The sequence below is a fragment of the Bubalus kerabau genome, chromosome 4 (genome assembly GCF_029407905.1).
Source record: "Bubalus kerabau isolate K-KA32 ecotype Philippines breed swamp buffalo chromosome 4, PCC_UOA_SB_1v2, whole genome shotgun sequence".
NCBI lineage: Eukaryota > Metazoa > Chordata > Mammalia > Artiodactyla > Bovidae > Bubalus > Bubalus kerabau.
In genome coordinates, this window is record NC_073627.1 from 47724066 (window position 1) to 47735034 (window position 10969).

A 10969-nucleotide genomic window follows, 5' to 3' on the forward strand; every position below is an offset into this window, starting at 1 on the left:
AGCTGTTTTCAGAACCCACTGAACTCAAGCTGGACCAGGAGCTCCAAGACAGGAGCTGATTAGCACCCACAGCACTGACTGCCCCAAACACAACCACACATTGCTGCTCTCTCACTCACTGACAGTCGACTTAGAAGTTACCACAATCAAGATTCTACTCTTCATAAGTGGGAGGACTCTTATGGGACACCCGATTCAATTTTCTCTGGGATGATCTGTGGCCTTTATAGGTTTTATAGTTTGGGAAACTGAGATGCTGAAGGGAAAGGTCTACTAAGTCCCTTTGAAACAGGAAGGAAGGGGGCAACCTTTGAAAGAATGGCGCAACCCTTGAGGATACAACTTAACTCATTAGAACCAACTACTGAAGGCTGCATGCTCTGGAGCCCAAGCTCTGCAACAAGAGAAGCCACCTCAATGAGAAGCCTGCGAACCACAACTAGAGAAAGCCCGAGTGAAGCAATGAAGACCCAGCACAGCCAAAAATAAATACATAAAAACAAAAGGAACAAAAAAGCGTCACTCAGAAAATCCTGGAGGCTGAGAAGCAGCATGGAAGCCGCACCCAGTCCTAGGGGTGGAAAAGCACTGGATCAAGGGCAGATCACACTGAGACCGGAGCAAGAGGAAAGGGCTTCCTGGACTGATTCTCCTGAAATCTGAGCCCTGTGAAAATGGAATGTAGCAGGCAGCCCCGATGGCCCACTTTTGAGCATCCTGAACACAGTTTTCTTTGAATTGAACTTTCTTCCCCCTTGGACTCATTATTTGCTCACCTCAGCTCTGCAGATTAGACCTGAAGACAGAAAACAGATGATGTTTTTGGCTGGTGCATGAGGCCTCTGACCTGCTCTGTTCCTGACTCCCTCTGTAGTTGTATCTCTCAGGAGTTTTCTAGCTGAGTGCTCCCCCAGCCTAACTGTACATCAGGAGCACCAGGAAAGAAGGATGGGATTCAAGACTTCTTGGGAGTGATGCTGTGGTCTCTAGGTATGGCTGGGACTAAGTGAGGTGTCCAGGGCACAACATTTTAAGGAGGCATCTGCTCTCAGGGTTGTGCAAGCATGGGACCTACCTACACCTGGGACTCCGCTCTTTCTTAAATGTTGTGCCCTGGGTGCCTTGTTTGCTTACCCCCTTGCTCCAGCCCTGTCTCTAGATCCAAACTTTTACAACTTGGCCATTGACTCTGGTAGGTACCCAGGGGGACCACGGATGCCCTCTTGTCTTGGCCCCTGATCTGAGCAGCTCTGTCTGCCTGCATCCTTGGTCCCGGTTCTGAGCCACAGGAGATCTCTACTTCCTCCCAGTGCCATGGCCAACTCCCATCAATGTTCTCATTTCCTGGGAAAGCAAGAGGAAAAATATCCCCAATCTGGAGTCTTTTCTTCTTTGACTTACTTTTCTTAGTCACTCAGTTCAGTTCAGTTGCTCAGTCATGTCCAACTCTGCAACACCATGAACCGCACACAGCATGCCAGGCCTCCCTGTCCATCACCAACTGCCAGAGTCTACCCAAACCCTTGTCCATCGAGTTGGTGATGCCATCCAACCATCTCCTCCTCTGTCATCCCCTTATCCTCCTGCTCTCAATCTTTCCCAGCATCAGGGTCTTTTCAAATGAATGAGCTCTTTGCATCAGGTGGCCAAAGTATTGGAGTTTTAGCTTCAGCATCAGTCCTTCCAATGGACACCCAGGACTGATCTCCTTTAGGATGGACTGGTTGGATCTCCTTGCAGTCCAAGGGACTCTCAAGAGTCTTCTCCAACACCACAGTTCAAAAGCATCAATTCTTTGGTGCTCAGCTTTCTTTATAGTCCAACTCTCACATCCATACATGACTACTGGAAAAACCATGGCCTTGACTAGACGGACCTTTGTTGACAAAGTAATGTCTCTGCTTTTGAATATGCTGTCTAGGTTGGTCATAACTTTCCTTCCAAAGAGTAAGCGTCTTTTAATTTCATGGCTGCAGTCACCATCTGCAGTGATTTTGGAGCCCAGAAAAATAAAGTCAGCCACTGTTTCCACTGTTTCCCCATCTATTTCCCATGAAGTGATGGGACTGGATGCCATGATCTTCGTTTTCTCAATGTTGAGCTTCAAGCCAACTTTTGCACTCTCCTCTTTCACTTTCATCAAGAGGCTCTTTAGTTCCTCTTCACTTTCTGCCATAAGGGTGGTTCCATCTGCATATCTGAGGTTATTGATTTTTCTCCCAGCAATCTTGATTCCAGCTTGTGCTTCCTCCAGCCCAGTGTTTCTCATGATGTACTCTGCATATAAGTCACTACACTGAATCAACCCCTCTCACCCCAGAGGAGGTGATAGCTCTTGGGAAATTCATGTTGATTTTGTGTCCCTGTTTCCTGTGTTCTTTGGGAAATCTGGGCCATTGGAAGCAGTGTTCTAGGGCCCTCCAGTAACTTCAGGAGATAGGTATGGAGCATTCCCTGGATGCCAGGCACTCTGCTGCTACGGAGCTGGTCTCCGCCCTCACCAAGCTAATGCTGGTGGAGTAGATGTGGCTGAGCGCACAGTGCAGTCCCTGAACTGTGGCCAGTGCTGTGATGGAGACGCACAGGGAGCAGGGGTGGTGAAGGCAAGGCCATGATGACCAGAGACCAAAGCCATTCCTGAGAGAGTGACCCTGCAGAGTTCGAAGGATGAACTAACTGGACTAGATGGGGGGAAAGAACATTCCAGATACAAAGAACCATGTGTGAAAAAGCTCTTTAAGGAAGGATACATTTAAGGAGCTGAATGTGACTGGTTGAAGGCACAGGGTGGAAACAGTGAGACCCTAAGTGGAGCAAGAGTGGGCTCAGAATCCGTGAACATTACAGTCTTTTCCTCCAAGCCCTGGTTGAGTCTTGCAGAGCTTTGAGTTGGTAACTGAGTTCATCTGGTTGGCTCTACAAAGTCATCACTAGTAGCATCGTGGTTACTAGAACAAAAGGCAGTAAATGTGGAAGCAAATAAAACTATGGACATAGTCTAGGAAAGACAAGATAGTGGCTTGGACCAGAGTGTTAATGGGAGATGTGAAGTGAAGAGCGTAGAAAGGGTCTTCTCAGAGCCACATTCTCCAAGAAGCCTTTCCCCCACTCCCTGCAAGGCTGCAATGGCTGCTCATCTCTGTGGTTCCAGAGTACTCTGTGTTTACTTCAGTCAGAGTTCTTCTCTCCCTGCAGTCTGTCTCCCTCAGTGAACTATGGGGATGGGAACTCTTGAGGATGGGAATCATATCTTATTCTTGCTCCTGGTGGCTGGTATATAGTAGTGCTTTGTCCACATCTAGTGAATAACTGGCACAAGACAGCACAGACTGAGTGTGACATGACTCAATTCAGTTCAGTCGCTCAGTCATGTCCAACGCTTTGCAACCCCATGGACTGCAGCATGCTAGGCTTCCCTGTCCATCACCAACCTGTGGAGCTTGCTGAAACTCAAGTCCACTGAGTAGGTGATGCCATCCAACTATCTCCTCCTCTGTCGTCCCCTTCTCCTCCTGCCTTCAATCTTTCCCAGCATCAGGGTCATTTCAAATGAGTCAGCTCTTCACATCAGGTGGCCAAAGTATTGGAGTTTCAGCTTCAACATCAGTCCTTCCAATGAACACCCAGGACTGATCTCTTTTAGGATGGACTGGTTGGATCTCCTTGCAGTCCAAGGGACTCTCAACAGTCTTCTCCAACATCACAGTTCAAAAGCATCAATTCTTTGGTGCTCAGCTTTCTTTATAGTCCAACTCTCACATCCATACATGACTACTGGAAAAAACCATAGCTTTGACTAGACGGACCTTTGTTGGCAAAGTAATGTCTCTGTTTTTTAATATGCTATCTAGGCTGGTCATAGCTTTTCTTCTAAGGAGCAAGCATCTTTTAATTTCATGACATGACTACTAATTCCCAATCATCACCTGAACATTTGAATACCCTCACCTTCTAAGAAGCTTCCAGTGCATGAGCTTAGGATTGAAGGTGAGGATAGCTGGCTCTGGGACACATGGATGTGTAAGGCAGAGGGTCTGCCTTTAAGGGGATCACGGTCTATGGAAATGGAGAAGGATAAGACAGCGTGGAAGGTGCTTTCATGGAGGTATTACAGCTGTGTTGGAAGCAAAGAGAAAGGAGTGGGTGTAGGTGCCGTGGGCGAGGGGAGGGCTTAAGGAGGAAGCACTGTTGGGTTAGTTGGGAGTTAGGAGATGTGCATGGGGTTTCTTAGAACAGTAGGGCCAAGCATTCCTGATAGAAATGCCATGATGACCAAAGCAAGTGCACTGAGTGTTGGAAACCCAAGTGAAAACAGCATGTGTGGTTTGTCTCCCCAGCATCCAGACTCACTTCTTTGAGTCACAGCCCAGTTTTTCAGGGAGGATAGAGGCTGTGTCAGTCCCTTTGGTCTTGGCAAGACTTCACAGGGAGCTCCAGGCTGAAGTACAGGGTTTGGAACTGAGCCGTTTAGTAACACGTACTATCCTGGTGTTAAGGGTTGACTACACTGTCATCTCAAATTTCGTATGTTGAGATTCTAACGCCTTTCTATTCAGCTAGTCTGTGTCTTTTGGTGGGCACATTTAATCATCTTACATTTAAAGTAATTACCAATATGCATGTTCCCTGCCATATGACCCAGCAGTCCCACTCCTGGACATATACCATGAGAAAATCATAATTCAAAAAGATACATGTACCCCAGCGTTCATTGTAGTACTATTTACAATAGCCAGGGCATGGAAGCACCCTAAATGCCCACTGAAAAATGAATGGATAAGGAAGATGTGGTAAACATATACAATGGAATATTACTCAGCCATAAAAGCAATGAAATTGGGTCATTTGTAGTGATGTGGATGGACCTAGAGTCTGTCATATAGAGTGAAGTAAGTCAGAAAGAGAAAAACAAGTATATTAACACATACATGTGCAATCTAGAAAAAATGGTACAGAATAACCTATTTGCAGGGCAAGAGCAGCGATGTTGGATATGTGGATATAGCAGGGGAAAGGGAGAGTGGCATGGACTGGGGAAGTATTATTGACATATACACCACCATGTGTAAAATAGAGAGCTAGTGGGAAGCTGATGTACAGCACAGGGAGCTCAGCTTGGTGCTCTGTGATGAACCAGATGGCTGGAATTCGTAGTGGGGGAGTGCTCAAGAGGGAGGGGATATATGCATACACATAGCTGCTTTTTGTACAACAGAAATTAACACAATATTGTAAAACAATTATACTCCAATAATAAAATTTTAAAAATAGGTACCCCCCAAAAAAAAAAGTTTCAGTGAAGGCATACTGGAGTAACGTGGGCCCTAAAATTTAACAGGACTGGCTCCCTTCCAAAAGGATGCCGTGTGAAGAGACGGGTGCTCAGAGGGAGAGCTCTGGGTAAACTGGAAGGCACGGGCCAGGGTGATGGGTCTACAGGCCAGGGAGAGAGGCATGAAAGAGATTCTTCTGCTCAGCTCTCAGAAGGGGCTGCTGACACCTGGATTTTGGGCTTCCAGCCTCCAGGATTGTGGCAATGCACTTCCGTTGTTTAAGCCACCTAGTCCTTGATACCTTGTGCTGGTGACCTTTGGAAATGAATGCTCCTGGAGACGCTTGCTCTGGGGTGGGCACCAGACTTCCGCTGGTTCAACTCCAGCGACGACTCTTGCAGGCGCCACCTTCAATGCAGATGCCTGCTCTCTATCGGGTGGTGCCTGAAGCTGGAGCAGCGGTCACCGTTTTTGTCACCATGAAGGAGAGTCTTTGCGAGAGCAGAAACCACAGAGAGAAAGCATTGCTGAGAGATGTGGGGAGAGAAACTGGGCCCTGGGGAGGTGTCTGGGGACCTGAATCCAGCCACGTCTGAAGCTATCCCTACTTCTAGACTACATAAACCAACAAATTCATTTTGAGCTGAAGCCAGTTTGAGTCAAGTTTTCTTCAACTTGTAACAGAGTTTTGACTTATACAGATTAATTTGTTAAAAAAAGGAAAGAAAAAGAGATCCCTGGAAAGAGCCTGGGAGAGACTGCACACAAATAAATGGAAGGAAATGCTATAAGAATCACACAGCAGCTCCAGGAATCTGGGGAACTATAACTAGGAATATACTCTGCTGACATATTCTCTTTTTTCTCTCATCCTTTTTTGGGAGTTTTCCTCGAGTAATAGTCACACAGCAACACAGTAATGTCATGCCAACCTACAGCATAACCAACATGGCAGCCACCAACTCCAGAACCACATTCTTAGAGTCCCAATCAAGAAGCTGCTGCTGCTGCTGCTGCTAAGTCGCTTCAGTCGTGTCCGACTCTGTGTGACCCCATAGACGGCAGCCCACTAGGCTCCCCTGTCCCTGGGATTCTCCAGACAAGAATACTGGAGTGGGTTGCCATTTCCTTCTCCAATGCATGAAAGTGAAAAGCGAAAGTGAAGTTGCTCAGTCGTGTATGACTCTTCACGACCCCCTGGACTGCTGCCTAAAAAAATCCCAGGTCATTACAATAGCCTCCAGAATGGCTCCTCCTTATCTGTAAAGCATGGGACCTGACCCAAGAGCGAGTCCCCTTTATGTCCATTTTGGATCTGATATGCTGTGATTCCTCTTGTGAGCAGCAGCGGTCCTGTGGGCTGTTAGGTGTTCAGACAAGAGAGATCCATGGCCAAATACATCTGGAAAATCTTGTTTATCCAGGAGGCAGGTTTCCTGCCGGACTTCTCAGAGCCTTTACCAGGTTGATATAGATTGAGAGTTCCAGGGCATAGAGGATATGTGTGCTATATTTTTGTAACTCATTTGATGATAATGTGTGCTCAGTCCCTCAGTCATGCCCAACTCTTTGCAACCCCTGACTGTAGCCGCCAGGCTCCTCTGTCCATGGGATTCTCCAGGCAAGAACACTGGAGTGGGTTGCCATTTCCTCCTCCAGAGTATCTTCTCTACCCAGAGACTTAACCCACATCTCTTAGGCCTCCTGCATTGGGAGGCGGATTCTTTACCACTGAGCCACTTGGGAAGCCCATTTGATGAAAATAAAACAACTCTTATGTCAGAACATCTAAAGGAAAGATATTCCTTAGGATATAATTTGAGAAATATTATATACACTCCATAATGGTAGGGGTTGTGTTTTCTTCATTTTTTGTTTTCTCCTCTGTGTCTAGAATAGCACATTGTACCCAGAAGGCACTCAAAGGAATCTCTGAAGCTCAGGGCTGGAAGGGACCTCAAAATTCAATTGGTCCCGTGTTCCATGTGGTACACGAACGTGTTTGACAGCTTCTCTCCACAGCGCTCTCTGAGACTGCCATAATTCAGTCGTAATATCGGCCCTAATTCAGTTATTTCAGTGTCAGTGTGGCGCTGAATGAGCTGGAAGAGACCGGGACTCTTGACACCTCAGTGCTTCTGCAAGTCCACCTGATCTGCATGAACCGCTGCAGGCACCAGAGTCCCCAGTGGAATTCCCTCCGCCTCATCTGTCACTGAGCTACGCGTTTCTCTCAGTCCCTGGGGATTCTCAGTGCTATTAATCGCCATGCGATGCCAGCTAAATAAAACCTACTTTCACCATTTATAAAGCACCCCAGCCACTCACAAAGCCATCCATTGTGTCTCGTGTTCGCGTCTTGTTAGCCCTGCCTTGTTCTCAATCTGGAGCATTCCCACTGACCTAATGCCAGGTTGCGGATGTGCCAGAAAATAGAGGAGGGAATTGGAAAATGACCCTCTCAACCAAACCCCACCTTGCTTTTATTTGTTTGCTTTTACAGATGATGAAACTGAAGCCCAGAGAGGGAAAGTGACTTGCCTGAAACCACACAGCAGGTAAGTGGCAGTGTCAAAACTCATCAGGGTTATTACGTGGCAGCCTGGATGGGAGGGGAGTTTGGAGGAGAATGGATACATGTATACATATGGGGGAGTCCCTTTGCTGTCCTCCTGAAACTATCACATTGTTAACTGGCAATACCCCAATATAAAGTAAAAAGTTTAAAAAAAAAAATCATCACTGTCAATGCCCAGGAAGAAGTTAAACAAATGCTCCCTCAGATGTATTTCTAGGAGACATTGGTCTTTCGGGATGGTCAAATTTGTGTTACAAACATTGTACTCGATATTATTTGCTTGGAGAACACGTTTAAATTCTGCAGTAAAGAATCTTGCTGACCTTCTGTTTACTCTAGTGTTTTTCAAATTCATCTGACCGGGGAACTTCACCTCCTTTTTTGTCATAGGACAGGCTGAAGAATTAGCTCCTCAGAGCTTGTATTTTAAAGGCTGGGCTTTGGGTTCTTCTGCGTAGTTATGGCACTGGGTGGAGGGGTGGCGCAGGCAGGTGAGGGGTGGTGAGGGGGCTGCGAGGGTCAATGACAGGAACATCGACACTGGGAAAGACTGGGCTTGAGTGTCCTTGACCGATGGCTTTGCCTGTTTGCTGACTGAATGGTGAGAGTGAGGGGAGAAGGGGAGTCCTTACGGATGAAAGAGCAGTTCTCCTGGGTTCCCTTACCCTACTGTTCTCCACCCAGGTGCCCTTTCCCAATAAAATCTCTTGCTTTGTCAGCACATGTGTCTCCTCGGACAATTCATTTCCGAGTGTTAGACAAGAGCCCAGTTTCGGGCCCTGGAAGGGGTCTGCCTTCCTGCAACAAATGGAGACTTTGGTGGGATTCTTCTTCGTTGAGACTGACATCCTGACCACTTGGGGTACTCAGGGGCCAGCTTGCCTGCCAATGGACCAGACCCAGCAGCCGCAACTGGGACCCTTTTGTCCCTGGTCTCCTCCTGACACGAACAACTGGCCAGAGTGCCCCGACCGGTAAGGAACAAGAGACTTTATTGACCTCTCTCCCCTTCCCTCTCTCTTTCCTCTCCTTAACCCTTTCTATCCTTTCCCATTTTTCTAGTCCCCCGGTCCTGGATGCAGGAATCTGGTCAAAGGGCCCTCAGCCTGAGCTGAGGATTGGAGACTGATCACCTCCTCTTGGCAGAGAACTCGAATTCTGGTTCTGGTCTGGTCTGATTTCTGGTAGGGTCGAGTTCCAGTCCTCCCTTCTCTGGAGACCCAGGGAAAAGTGCCATAACCCCTGGGTATCTATAGGAGACAGGAGATGTCTGTAAGGCCACCCCTTTCACCCCCCTCTCCCGCCTCCTCCCCCTTCTTCTTTCAACCTGGCTTCCTTTCCTCCCTTGAAATCTTTGATGTTAGTACTTGGATCTGAAGTTCTGTGTCTCTATAGGAGGTTTTCTGAGAGACTGTATTCTTGTATTTAAGGGCTTCCCTGGTGGCGCAGAGGTTAAAGCGTCTGCCTGCAGTGTGGGAGACCTGGGTTCGATCTCTGGGTCGGGAAGATCCCTTGGAGAAGGAAATGGCAACCCACTCCAGTATTCTTGCCTAGAGAATCCCATGGACGGAGGAGCTTTGTGGGCTACAGTCCATGGGTCGCAAAGAGTAGGACACGACTGAGTGACTTCACTTTCACTTTACGGGTGAAAGCTGATGCCAAGAGATGATATCCCAGTGGGGGGTGTGGCCAATCCAGTGAGTTCCAGCTATTGTCTAAATCTAGGGGGGGAGGGGCATGCAAAGGAGATGGACAAGACAGGACTGGAATGGCAGGGTCAGAGATGACATTATGTGGACACAGATACTCTACAAAAGGTGTCCTAGAACAAGCATAGAGGACCCGGTTCCTGAAAAATGGGTTGGCAAGAGCGAGGTGAGGTGCCATCCTAGAAAGGTGCAGCGGGGACCTTAGGTAGGTGTTCCTTTTCTACCCTGGTGGTGGGAGGGGACATAGACACAGCCCAGGTACCCTGGAGGCCTGGAAAGATGTTGCCCACCTTCTCCAGGGACCCACAGGGGTACACCTGCGTGTGGAAATGTGAAGGTACAGCACAGCTCAGCATAAAGGGGGCTTCCAAACCAGGCTTGGCTGGATGGCACCACTGACTCAATGGACATGGGTCTGAGCAAACTCTGGGAGATGGTGAAGGACAGGGAAGCCTGGCGTGCTGCCGTCCAGGGGGCCGCAAAGAGTCAGACACGACTGAGTGACTGAACAACAACAAAGCTCCAGGCAGAAGACAAGGGCAATTAACCAGTCCTGAACACTCCCAGGAGAGCAGCAGACTATAGCCAATAGATTCCAGAGCACCGGAGTGGGCCGATTCCAGGCTCATGGAACAGCGGCAACCCAGAGATGCAAGTTATAATCCCAATCATGCCACTAAACAGCTCTATGACTCTGTGGAATAAGCCTTTTTCCTCTGGCTCCTGGTGCTGACATCTTCAGAATGGGTTAGCCTCAATTATTTCTTCGTTTTCTTCTGTGACCTTTTAATTCTCTGGTCATTCAAGTAGTGTAACCCCTGATTCGCCTCCGGGCTGTATGTGTTCCAATACCCCACGTCCCTCCTCCTTGTTTTTTTTTTTTTTGGTAGATCTGAGGTGAGCCTTTTATCCTAGAACTGCAAAAGTGGGAAATTGCAGTTCTTTCTTGAACGTACTTTATAACTCAGGGAAGGCGCACTTGAGAAATACAGTTTTCCCGAGGAAGCAAAACCAATAACACCTTGTGAGTCAGCCAGACCCGGCTTGAGCCCCGCCAGACCCGAAGCCTCTCTGGGCCTCAGCATCCCCATGGGCCACCGGATGGGGTGACTGTGAGGGTCAGAGGAGATGATGGACATGCATGTGATTTATAAAGTGTGCTCCTTGTGGTGCTGTGCCCATGGCAGGGTTGGGGGATGAGAAAATGATGGTGATGATGGTAAAATTGCTGGATTATTGAAGCTAAAACTTGTGATGAGAAAAGAAGCAAGGTCATTAAAGGCAACACTTTGCTTCCTCCATCTCATACCTGGTCTGGGGCTGCTGTTGCTGGAGACCAAAGCAGGGATGCCCCCGAGGGAGTCAGGTGGGGGAGGCTCAGCTTATACTGAGCTTTGGGAGCACATCCT